This window comes from Triturus cristatus, chromosome 10 (assembly GCF_964204655.1).
Source record: "Triturus cristatus chromosome 10, aTriCri1.1, whole genome shotgun sequence".
In the NCBI taxonomy this organism is placed as follows: Eukaryota; Metazoa; Chordata; class Amphibia; order Caudata; family Salamandridae; genus Triturus; species Triturus cristatus.
The window spans coordinates 267,100,049-267,113,254 of record NC_140593.1 but is presented as its reverse complement, the minus strand read 5'-3'; positions in this window follow the sequence as shown (position 1 = coordinate 267,113,254).

The following is a 13,206-nucleotide window of genomic DNA, read 5'->3' as shown; positions in this document are numbered from 1 at the left end:
GCCAGTAGCAGTGAAGTTTCGAATATCTCTAATTTTGATGGGGTAAAAACAAGCATTTTAACAGAATTCAACATGATGGCCAAGGGGAGACAAACCAACAACAAACAAGGAAGTGTACGAGGTCGTGGAAGAGGAGGCAAAGGCGCAAGAAGAGGAAACAAATCAACACGCAAAGACAATATGAGCCCAGTGGGAAGTCGTACAAGGGGCCAAAGCAAGATGAAGTAATGGATAAGAAAACGGTAATCAATCTATCTGACAGAGTGCTCAGTGATTTTGAAATAGAACTACTTGCCCTTGGACTTACTTTTTGTCCATCAAATGACTTCAATTACACGCAAAGCCGAATAGATCTTTTCCATTTTACTAGGAAATTACGTATTAAAAAATGGTTTGCAACCAAGGTGGAAACTCAAGTAGAAAGCATGAATGTTAATCCAAGTGCAGTAAGTATTAATGATGCCGAGTTACTTCATACAGCCAATGTGTTGGCAGGCTTAGCAACAAACAATGACAATCCATTTACTGATTTTGAGAATTAAAATGTCATCCTTAATTTGAATGCAAAAAATCCATTTAAACCAAAGTCCATCTTTTTGCCACAAATTAAGAACGATGCAATTGAAGTATTTGAGAGAGGAGTAACTCAGGAATTAATGAAACTTTCAAAGAAAAAATGGCATGGATGGATGAATGTTACATCAGCACAAAGAGAGGCTATCAATAGTTTGAAAAATGATAACTCTATAGTTATCAAGAAATCAGACAAAGGGGGAAACGTGGTTGTTCAATCACGAAGGAAATATATAAATGAGGGCTTGCAACAACTAGCAGACAGTGAGAAATATCAAAGGAGTAATAGGATGGAGTACGAACATTCTATAAGACTGTTTCAAACAAGCTTAGACAAATGGAAGAAAGATGGGGTATTAGAGAATAATGAGTATGATTTTTTGACGTGCAGACATCCCAAATTACCAGCCCTATACCTATTACCAAAGATCCATAAGAACCCAACAGACCCTCCAGGAAGACCGATTGTTTCTTCCAGAGGTAGCTGTATGGAAAACACTTCCAAATATGTCGACTTTTTCTTGCAACCCTTTGTCACTAAGCTTCCATCATATATAAAGGACACAGGTCATTTTTTGAAAGTAATTGAGAATTTGGAGTGGAAGAGAGAATTTTCGCTCCTATCTTTAGATGTTGCAAGTCTCTATACTTGTATACCACATGAGTTGGGACTTGCAGCATGTAGATATTATCTGAATGAGAGATCCATCTCATACCTCAGGCACACTCAGATGCTTGTTGAAATGATGACTTCCTGTCTAACACAAAACTTCTTCACTTTTGATGGCAAAATATACAAACAATCTCTCGGTACTTCAATGGGGACTTGCTTTGCTCCTTGCTTTGCCTGTCTCTATTTGGGGTACTGGGAGGAAAAGGTTGTCAAGGAACATTATGTTTTCAAAAACAAGATAGTTAAGTGGGTGCGGTACATCGACGACATCCTATGTATCTGGAATGGCAGTGAGACCGAAGCAAATCTGTTTGTAGAAAGCCTTAATGACAACATCTACAATCTTCAGTTCACAAGCCAATGGTCACAGAGTACCATTGAGTTTCTTGATCTTTCCCTTACCATCCAAAATGACAAATTAAAATGCTGCCTATTTAGGAAGAAAACTGCTGGAAACAGCCTTTTGCACGCACGCAGCTGTCATCCAAAACCTCTGTTAGACAGTATCCCTTTGGGAGAACTCTTGCGAGCCAAGCGCAACTGTAGCTCCCCGGATGATTATAAAAAGGAAGAAGAAGTGATGACTCTGAGATTCCTGGAAAGAGGTTACTCAAAGACTGTGGTTAACAAAGCAAAGATAGAAGTAGCTAAAAGATCAAGGGAATCATTACTAACTGAAAAAGAAACAAAAGATGACGAGACAGAGAAAATAAGGTTCATTACCTCCTTTAACAATCAAGCCAGTGATCTGCGCAAGAGCCTCAATACTTTTTGGCCAGTGTTACACACTGACAGTGACCTCTCAAAGAGTGTGGAATTGTTTCCACAAGTCACATATAGAAAGGCGAAATCATTAAAGGACACACTGTGCAGAACTATTGAACCTACACACACCAACATTCTAGGGGTACAAGGCTTTTATACATGCAGAAAATGTAAGGCGTGCAAACATAGCAAAAACTGTAAGGAATGCATCCTTTCTCCAAACAACAAGCCCCACAAAATTTTAAAACATACATCATGCAACACAGATTATGCAGTCTATGCCTTGTTTTGTCCTTGTAAAAAAGCCTATATCGGCAGCACCATACATAAGGCTAAAATCAGAATTTTAGAACACCTTCGCGCCATCAAACATGGCGACAAACAATACCCTGTTGCACGACACTTCCTGAGTCATCATAATCAAAACAGTGATTTACTCAGTTTTTGTGTCCTTGACACAATAAAGATGAATGAGAGAGGAGGAAACAGGGTACAGGACCTCAGACGATTGGAGTCAAAACTAATAATCCAGTATGGTACTTTGGCCCCGATGGGTCATAACTGTGACGAAGAGTTAGCGGTGCACTTAGGATAAATTGAATATGTTCATGTTGAATCTTCACAGGCCAGCATTTTTGAAGAGAGAGTCAGCAACTTGTGTACAAATGCTATTGCAAAAAAAGTTTTTATGAATTTTAAAGTGTGAAGTTTCAGGAAATATAGTCTTATTTAAAAAAAATTTCGATCAATTGTTAATTGATTTATTTGTTTTTCTTGTAGATGCAAACTTTGATCTATTCTGGTGACATATGGAAGATTGAGTATCTTTGATAAGCCCACTGGGGCAAGAAGTGTTGACTGAAGATGCATATATGCAATTTTGACGTACCATTTAAATGTCAAGTAAAATTAATTTCCGTTCAAACAAGCAATTTTGACATTGTATATCAATGCCCACAGGGGCTTTAGTGGACAATTGTTTAGAAACAATAACGATTAAATCGGAATATGATGGAAGGCTTATATTTAACCCGGATGAACGGGAGTGGTTATTTATTTGTATATAATGCAATGAAGGTTCAGATCACATTATATGTGTTACTCAGTTCCACGCAATGCAATTTTGTTGAAATATAAACTTTGGTAAAGTTGCTTTCAAGAAAAAAATGGCCTCGTGAAGTAACGAGTAGCCTGGAAGTCTGTTTTCTTTGTTTACTAAAAAGAATCACATGACTATATATTGTACTTCCTGGTTCACTTTGCCTTACTCGTGATCAAGGGAGTGTGATCCCGAAACGCGTAGAGTAATTGTTTTGCCTAATTGCTCTCATTAAAAAGACCGTTTTGAAGCTCATTTGGTGTCCGTGGTTGCTGGGGATTCAGGAAAGGAGGAATTACAGCGTTGTCGGAATACGTAGAGGTTTGCCACCTCGCTGCGGACCACCATCACAAGTGAGTAGGGGGAGGGCTAACGGTAGCGGTTAACGCTACCATTGCGGTTTTTGATATATATATATATATATATATATATATATATATATATATATTAAAAGTGGACAGTGCAAGTTATAACAGTGATGAAGGCATTTGATGAAGGCAATGGTGCCGAAACCGGTCATGCCGCACTCATGACACTGAAATTAAAGGAAGGAAAACCCTTGTGAACCTGTGTGGGCTTGCTCCTTTCGTACAGGGAAAGGTTCTGGTGGTGTATATTGGTGCGTGGCCACGCGCACCTCTGAGCCCCCATTCTGAAGCAGTTCGGCGATATCAGTGGCAAAGTTTGGTTATTCTCAAGGATCTTGGGGGATCGCCGACCCGCCGCCAACCATCAAAGAACTATGCCGACTTTTGTGACTTCACGAACAACGCATACACTTACCTAAGGAAGGTGCGTCTGGGCACATTGTGGGTCAATGGCGGCTGAATGAAAGTTCCGGGTCTCCTCGCCTTTTTTCCATGATGCCATCCAGGCAGGTGAGGTGAAGCTGCAGGCACCACCCACTGGGGAGAGCACTTACGTGACTGTACCTGCAGCACGAGAGCTTGGAGCACCGAGTTCGGGAGCACCGAGTTCGGGAGAGTCTCCCTACCTGCCAGAGTGTCTGCACCAATTGAAGCGGGGCACTCTATTTTAAAAGTGGACAGTGCAAGTTATAACAGTGATGAAGGCATTTGATGAAGGCAATGGTGCCGAAACCGGTCATGCCGCACTCATGACACTGAAATTAAAGGAAGGAAAACCCTTGTGAACCTGTGTGGGCTTGCTCCTTTCGTACAGGGAAAGGTTCTGGTGGTATATATATATATATATATATATATATATATATATATATATATATATATATATATATCTGAATACAGCAAATCGTCCCTGCGGGAAGAGCTCTTGGTAGCTGGTGCCGACGGCGAGGTAAGGACAACCTCGCAATTTTATCAAATACCTGAAGAAAAATACGCCACACAACGTGTATTTTTCTTCAGATATTTGAGATATATATATATATATATATGTATATCAACGGGGTATACATGTGAGATGCAGGCTAGAGGAGAATAAAACTGTAAGGTATATAGCGATGGTCTGTTAAGTAGAAACAAGAAAAGCGAATGTGTAAAAGATAAAAGGGGGGAAGAGCAAGGGGCAACGATGAGAGGACTAACTAAAACAGGAAGTGAAGGAGAAGAGAATGGCTGTAGCGATGGAGGAAGTTAATAAAGACCTGAGTTCAGGTAGGAGCTCATGTGACGTATCTCTAAAGGAGAAGTTTAAGCTCATTCTTAAAGCAAGCCAGAGATGTAGTGGTTTGTAAACCTGGGATGACTGGGGGGCATATTTACAAGGACTTAACGCCGCCGTAGCGTCACTTTTTTGACATTACGGCAGCTTTTTTTATCGCCTTATTTACAAGTTGCTGCTAACTGCAGTTAGCTGCACTTTTCCAGCGTTAACATGAATTTTCAAAATTGTCACTTCTGTTAGCAGGATTGAACGAAATTAAGATGCAAGGTAAGTGTTCCCATGAAAAACTGCCTCTAGCCACGCTTCGCAATATTTGCAAGGAATTCCTTCTATAGTGCAAAGCCGATAAAAACTGCCTCAAAGTCCAGTTAGAGGCAGTTTTTTAAGACAGAAAAATAGCTGGTCTTAAATTTGGTGCAAACACTTGGTCCCACATATAAGATGTTTGGGTGCTGGACAGCGCTACAAGGAATATTGCTGCACTGCTCTGCACCAAAACAAAAGGCCAGGAATGTGCCTTGTCAATAAGATAGGACGAATTCCTTGGCCTCATTCATGAAAAGTGTAGCATCGCTGCAACAAAACAGCGTTGCAACACTTTTAACTGCACCCTCCTTGCGAAAACATGGATGCGCGGTATTAACTGTGCTGCACTCAGTGTCGCAATCAATGACAGATATGTCTGAAATCCTGGCATATCTGTCAGCACCAAAGTCATGCATTGCTGCAGTTGTGTCGCAAGCATTACACAACTCCAGCAATGCATGGGCAGGCCTATCCCTATGGCACTGTGTCACCCTTACACCTGCTATGAGGCGTAAGGATTTAATGCAGTGGCGCACTAGAATTGCCACAGTGAAATCTGATAGATTTCACTGTGCCACTCCTACGAGGCTTTGTTGCGTGGGAATGCCCACCCTGCATACATCATACCTGATGCATTTAAAATGTTGCGCAGGGCTTAACATGGTCATGCTTATGCCTAGATGAGTCAATTTGTAAATAAGGCGCAAAATGGCGGAAAATGAACGCTGCAAGTACATCAAGAAAATGACGCACCGGCAGCTATAAACTGCCCAAAGTGGCTCATGAATAAGCCTCCCTGAATTTTTTCCCTACATTGATGCACAATGGCTCCCATGTGCCAACGCAGGCACCCTTGCACCATGGTGTTGCGGAGTTAATTGATGCTGGTCAGGAAGGGATACCTACCTGCACAAAACCAGGGTATTTCCTCTTCCTCTGTGTAGTATGCATTGATGATGGATTTGGAGATTGTGTGAGTTTCAGGGGTACTGTTGTGGCTCCATCTCTTCTTGAGATGTATGCAGGTGCGTCTGGATTAGTGGAAGGCAAGAGTGAACCAGCTGGCATTCTTGGAGTGTTGTTTGCCTGGTCTTTTCTTGAGGGGTTCCAGGGTGTTGGTGCAGTTTGAGATCCATGGGTGGAGGTTGCACGCTGCATTGTTGGAGTCAGTAAGCGCTGGCAGACTGGTGGTGCTGAGGGAGTTGACTAGGAAGTTCTTCAGTGGCCTTGATCCAGCTTTGACGGGGGGGCAGTGATGGCGGCGGTGTACGGTGGGCGTGGTGAAGGCGTGCTGTATAAAATGATGATCGGTCCAGGAGAGTTCGGTGGTGTGGCTGTAGTTGAAGTTCCAGCTGGCGGAGAAGACGGGCTCAAGCATGTGTCCGGCTATGTGGGTTGGTGTGGTGACTAGCTGCTTGAGTCCGATGTTGGCGAGGTTCCCCAGGAGGGGGTGATGTTTTGGTCACTAGGTTGTCCAGGTGGAACTTGAGGTCTCTGAGTAGGATGTAGTCGGTGGATGGGAGAGCATGGGGTGCGATGAGGTTGACAATGGCATCTGTGAATGTGGGTTAATGGGCCGGGGGGCCTGTAGACAAGGGTGTCGCGGAGGGTGGTGTTGGGATTGGTTCCGGATCTGGAAGTGGAGGTGTTCCATGAATGCCGTTGGGTCATTAGAATACGTGGTCAGTCGGAGTGTGCTGTTGTAGATGATGGCCATGCTTCCTCCTGGACAGTCGGGTGGTCTTTGCGGGTAATTTTGTAGCCATCGGGGAATGCCATGAAGATGTCCGGTCCAGAGCAGAGGTTGGTTCAGGTTTCCATGAGGAAGGCGATGTATGAAGAGGTGGCGTCGAGGAGGTCATAGATTTCTGTGGCGTGTTTGTGGAGGGACCATACGTTGAGGAGGATACAGTTGAGTCGGTCAGGTGCGCTGTTGGTTGGCTGGGTGGCAAGAGGAGCTGGTGTGCTGATGTGGCAGAAGGTGTGTTTGCACTTATGGCAGGCACAGGGTGCAACGGTATTCTTCGGTGATGCTAGATGGCAGGTGGAGTGGCGTCCAGAGTTGAGGGTGAGGAGGGTACTGGCATCGTGGTGGTGGAGTGTCCGAGAGGCAGGGTCCCTGGTGCTTGGTACGGTACAGGGGTGAACGGACGCAGACGGGCTTGCCTTTGGCTTGTCTTCAGCTCACCAGTTGCAAGCCCACTGCGCCTGGCCGCACAGTGTCCGCTATTAAGCAGTGCTGCGGGGGGGGCTGGACAGATGGGAGGTGGGAAATGCAGGAAAGGACACTGGAGGGGGCGTGGACGTGGGGGATCGCAGTGGCAACGAGGGTGAGGACAGGGAAAAAGGAACTGAAAAAAAGCACAGGAAAAACAAAGCCAAACAAAGCAAAGATAAAAACAAACAAAGGTAGAAAAGCAACGGAGAAGAGCAGGAAGATGGGCAGGAACAGCAGAAAAGAAGGATAGGAGGGTAGTCAAGCTGCAGAGCAGCGACGCTCTACCACGGGAGCACCAGGGATGAGGAGCAGGCAGGAGCCTGTGAGTGGAGGAGGGACTCAAATACCTGACTTTGGGGTCAGAGGAACCAGCAGCAGCAGATTGGGACAGCAGCAGCAGCAACCAGATGGCGCAGTGCTGTGGGAAGAGGAAGTCCACTAAGAGATAGTCCCCTGTACACCCGAAAGCAAACTAATGGGGGCAAGGAAAGGCAGCAACACCCGGTTGCCTCTTCTGATCTAACAGTGGTGACCAGATTCTGTGTTCCCCAGTGAGTAAAGGTGGATCAAACTGCATACCCAAGGGCCTGGGCCCGAACTGGCCCTCATGCCCCTGGCACCCACTGCCACCAATGGCCGATCTCAGCAACTTGAGTCAGTTGGTGAAGGCCCCCACCAGGCTTGTGTGGTGCCCTCGGTGATGGAAGGTCAGCTGCAGTGCCGGGATTGCTCAGGGCACGGTGTATGTTACCCACAGATGCTAGGCCTGGGCCCGACTTGACTCCCAGGCCTCCTCCGCTACACGTCCCATCTTCTCCTCACCTGGACATTGACACCGGTGCTCAATGCGCTGCACTCTCTCCAAATCTGTGACTCAGCCAGCAGGAGCCTCAGCCAGGCAGGATTTCACAAACCTGGGTACAGCAGTCGCTGCCATGTCCGCTGGGGAACCTCCTGATGCAGGTGATGCAACAGGGCCCCCTTAATCATGAAGTTGCAGCACTCCCGCCACACAAGTTCGGCGCAGCTCAGGGGCCTCATTCTCCATAGCGTACGGCCAGCGCAAAATCCCCTGGCCTGTAATGCAGAGAGGTGCAGCCCACCATTGGTAATCTCATCTGTCCACTCCGTTGTAGTGGTGGCGCGTGGTATGCGATGCAGAACTCCCTACGTTGGTGCACAGGAGCGCCTTTACCGTTCGCAGCTTCAAGGGATGCCAGGCGGTCTTCTCACACAGGTCAGCAAAGTGTCTCCATGCAACCTGCCAGACTTCACCACCAGGTAAGGGCCATCGCCAACGCCTCAATGTCTTCTGCCACGACCCAGAAACTCCAGAGCACCTCTGCCTCCCACTCCGGGTCAGAGATGCAGGCCCAGCAAGGCCTCCGGGCCTCAGGGACTATCCGTGCTTTCAAGGTTTTGGCTGCCATGGTGTTGCAAGGGCGCTATGAAAAGTGATGTATCACTGGTTTTTTCCAGTGTTGTACCTCTTTTCATAAATGTAGCCCTGAATCTGCATTTCCTCTTCCCCTGGGACTCTGGCTTGTCATCCTGGCTGTTGGGGAGTTTGGGGGGGTTGTTGAACTGTGCTGCACTTGGTCCTGACTGCTCCATTCTCCATGCCATTGTTTTTCTTTTCTTTTTTTTCATTGGAGGTGGACTTATAGGCTATTTTTGCCTCTAAAGGCATAAAAAGTGGCGTTGGGCTGACTAATGTGAGTTTTTTGCAGCTAATTGTCGTTTTGTCACTTTTCTCTAGCTAACGTCAAAATTCTTATCGCCTTGACGCTAGTGTTTGTGGCGGTTTTCACTGTGGCTAGCTGACACTACCACCATGTAGCTATGTATTGTAAATGGTAAGCAACGTTTACCACAAAACTTTTTCCCCGCAGGTTATTACAACGTGGTCGTTACAATGACCGCGTTGTAATTCCGCATACCATTACTCCGCAAGTTGGAACAACGACTTGCGGAGGGGGAAGAAGGTGTTGGATTTAAAATCTAACACCTTCCCTACTGTCCGCACAGATTGGAGTTGGAATTGTAAATTATACTATTCCAACATTCAGCGCCCCCCACTCCGCAAGTCATTGTTACAACTTGCAGGGTAATGGTATGCGGAATTACAACATGGCCGTTGTAATGACCTCGTTGTAATTCCTTGCGGGGAAAAACGATTGCATGATAACGACGTATATTCATTGTAAATACATCGCTTACAGGGCGATCGTTTTTGGCAATAGTCTGTATTAAGAAAACTGCCTCTAGCTAATGCTTACGCTAGTTAGCAGCAGTTCTTGTAAATATACCCCTGAGTTCTTAATTCTAGTTGCACTCCCAATGCAGGATTGTGCCATTCTGAATTTCATTTTAAAGGAAAGAAACTGGATCCACCACACTTTTTACTTTTGCTGCAAGGTAATAGGAGCTGGCAGTGTGTAGCACCTTGTAGGTGATGCATACCATCTTTACAAAATCATGTCTTCTGTGGTTAGCCACTGAAGAGTAAGTAGCACAGGGCTGATGTGATCAAAGCTCTTGGTTTCAGAGATGAAGCATGCTGTGACATGTACAAAACCTTTATTCATACTCAATGGCTAACAGCACTAAGCATTAGACAATAGTGTTGAGGCAAGATTCAGGAATGAACTGGTGAATTCTCCAAAGAATATTAAACTGAAATCCTGCTCTCTTGGCCACAGTGTTGATCAGTGTTTGTAGGTAGAGTCTACTTTCAAGAAAGGTTCATAGGAATTTGGAATTGTCAAGTATGTTCATTTTGTCATTCAGGACACCTCAAGTGTCAATTTAGGATTTGACTAATGAAGTCAGCTGTGTCAATAGGATAAGTATAAATAATTTTTTAAGGGGTTGAGTTTGAAATGGTAAGCGGTAATGCAACCCTGAGCTGTGTTTTGGTAAGAATTATAACATCATTGGGTGAAGAGATCTTGAGCAATATCTGTGTATTGTCAGCATATTGATGGTAATGGAACCCTAGGTTCTTGAGTAGGACTCCACGGGATTCACTGAAAAGGTTGAATATAGTATTAGAACCTAAGGGACAACATACTTCAGCACAAACGGGCTGGAAAGGAAATAATAATTATTGATGTGTTGTGACCAATTTGAATGCCGCCTTTAAAGAACTACACCATCCATGCTTGTGTTCTTTGAGTATCCTAAAGAGCATGGAGGGATTCCATACCAAATGCAGCAGATGAGTCCAGAAGCACAAGTAGACAATAATTTCCAGAATCAAGCATGTGAAATGCATCATCAGCAACCTGGAGCATAGTGATTCTGTGCTGCAACCTCGCCTCAAGCCTGATTTGTACTCATGAAGAGGATAGTTGTCAGCGATGTCCTTGGTAAGTTGTGCCACAACACAACTTTCAAGCACCTTTTCAAGACTTGGGAGGCCAGAGACAAGGTGAAAATGATTGCGACCACCTGTGTCAATTGCAGAGGTTTTTTAGAAGAGGTGACAGGAGGCATATTTTGAGGTGGTTTGAAAACATTCCTTTTCAAAGAGAAAGATTCACTAACTCTGTTTAGTGAGGCAGAATTTGGTAGGCACATTCCTTGGGAATGCTCCCAGGAACCAAGTCAGTGAAGTAGTTCAAAGGATTAACCTTAGTTATGGTTTTTAGGAATACGTTTCTGCAGACTTGATCGAATAAGAGTTAACTAACTTTGTATTTACCATTAAATGACAGGCTCTTTCAGAAGTCTAGAAGGTGAGGCAGAGAATGTTAAATAGATTGAACTTTAGGGGCAAAGAATGTAAGGAAGCCTTTGGACTTAGCAATGGGTGCATAAAATCAAAAGAAGGCAGGCAGTTTGTTCACCAATCCGACTCTATCAAATAGTTCTTTAGGACAATAATTGTCAGAAATGATGGGAGATTTAGCACGAGATATTAATTTCCTTAATTTATTCTCCAATGCTTCAAGACACTTCCTTTCCTCAAAGAGATCTTTGGTGAACCTAGGAACAGAGGTTTATGTCTTTTCCGTTCACTCTGCAGTGGAGCTTGGTCATCAAGAAGGTCAGCTATGCATTCATTGAAGAGATATTAACATGGAGCTGGAGATGTTAACTTAAGTGGAGAGGTTAACATGTTAACATTGTAATGAGAACAAATGGGGAGCAGATTGTTAGGAGCAAGTGCCTCCAAATCGTTAAGGTTAACATTTTTAATCACACAAAGTGAAGATCTTCATTTTGTTGTTTGTCCAAAAGATTTATTGTGCATTTATACTAGTCAATCAATCAATCCATCAATCAATCAATCAATCAATCAGTAGATTTGTAGAGTACTTCTTGTCACCTGTAAAGGTTTCCAGGTGCTGATAGGGTCCAGTTGATTAGCCGAATAGCCTGGTCTTCAGGGACTAGTGACAAAGTGAGTTTGAGATGTTCTGCACAATCAACAGGGATTGGCCCATCACAAGTGACAGGGCCTCTTTTAGCACTGGTGGTGCCCAGTGTGAAAATCTTTGCTGGTGCCTCCCCATGACCTCCTTTCCACATATTCTCTCACTGCCACGCTCCAATGTATTTAATTTTTTTTATAGTGCTATACATACCAATTTAGGTTGTAAGAGTACTTTACATCACACACACAGTATACAGAGACAATGAATCATGCCATATGTGCGTTAAACAATGTATAGTCTTAGACCTGTCAACCTTAGAGTTGTCTTCCTTCTAACCTTTTGCTTTCCTGCTCCACTTTTCTGACCTTGATGTTGCTGGTATTAGGACTCTGCGCACGTTACCACTGCTAATCAGTGCTAAAGTGCTTGTGCTCTTCCCTCTAACCATGGTAATATCAGTGTATCCCCAATTGCCATATTTAATTCACTTATAAGTCCCCAGTAAAGTGGCACTACCTGTGCCGGGGCTTTTAAATCAAATACTAATAGTGGACTTGCAGCACTGATTGTCCCACCCACTTATGTAGTACTTTAACCACGCAGAGACTGGGTGTGCAGTTTTAAACTTCCATTTTGACCTGGTAAAATAAACCTATTGACAGTCCCAAACTTTTCTTTTTAATACATATAAGCCACCCCTAGGGAAGGCCCTGTGCAGCACCGAGGGCAGAGTTTAATGTATTCAAAGGTAGGACATGTACTTTTAAATTTTACATGTCCTGGTAGTAAAAAACTCTCAAATTTGTTTAGCCCTACTGCAAGGCCTATCTCTCCCATAGGATAACTATGGAGTTGCCTTACTACATTTTACATGTGTAATTTCCAAATGGGAAGAGATAATCAGTTCATGTTTGGTGTCTCATGAGTCCAACTTTAAAATCCTAACTTATGACGAAGTCAGATTTTAAATTACAGTTCTGAAAAGGCCACTTTTAGAAAGCTGATATTTTATTGCCTTCGCCATTTAGTTCCTGCCGCCTGTCTCTGGTCACATGACTGGGTGTAGTTGGCCGTTGGGCTTTGTATATTCCTCCTAGACAGCCACACACAATAGGAGCTTAGGTGTGACTGGATAGGCCATCACTGGCAGAGTGGGAGGGAGAAGCTGGACACAGCCTCCCTTACACCTGAATAGGCAGTGTCCTGTCTCAACACAAATGGCCAAATTAACTTGTATTTTAATTCCAGCCAGTTTGGAACCAGGGCAGGCGAGCCAATGAATTCCTTGCATTTCAAAGCCATTTTCTAGAAGCTTCTTCCACCTGCCAGAACCAGGGCACCAAGGTATAGAAGACAGGCATGGAAGCATGGAACAACCACAGGGACGCCCTGAAGAAATACCACCAGCGCATAAGAGACACCAAACGGACCTTCATAAGATACAAAGTCCAGACCAATGTGACCAACGCCAAGGAACTGTTCAACGTCATACAACAGTTCGCAAACCCCCCCAGCGAAGCCACGGATGTCACACCTTCCCAGGAAC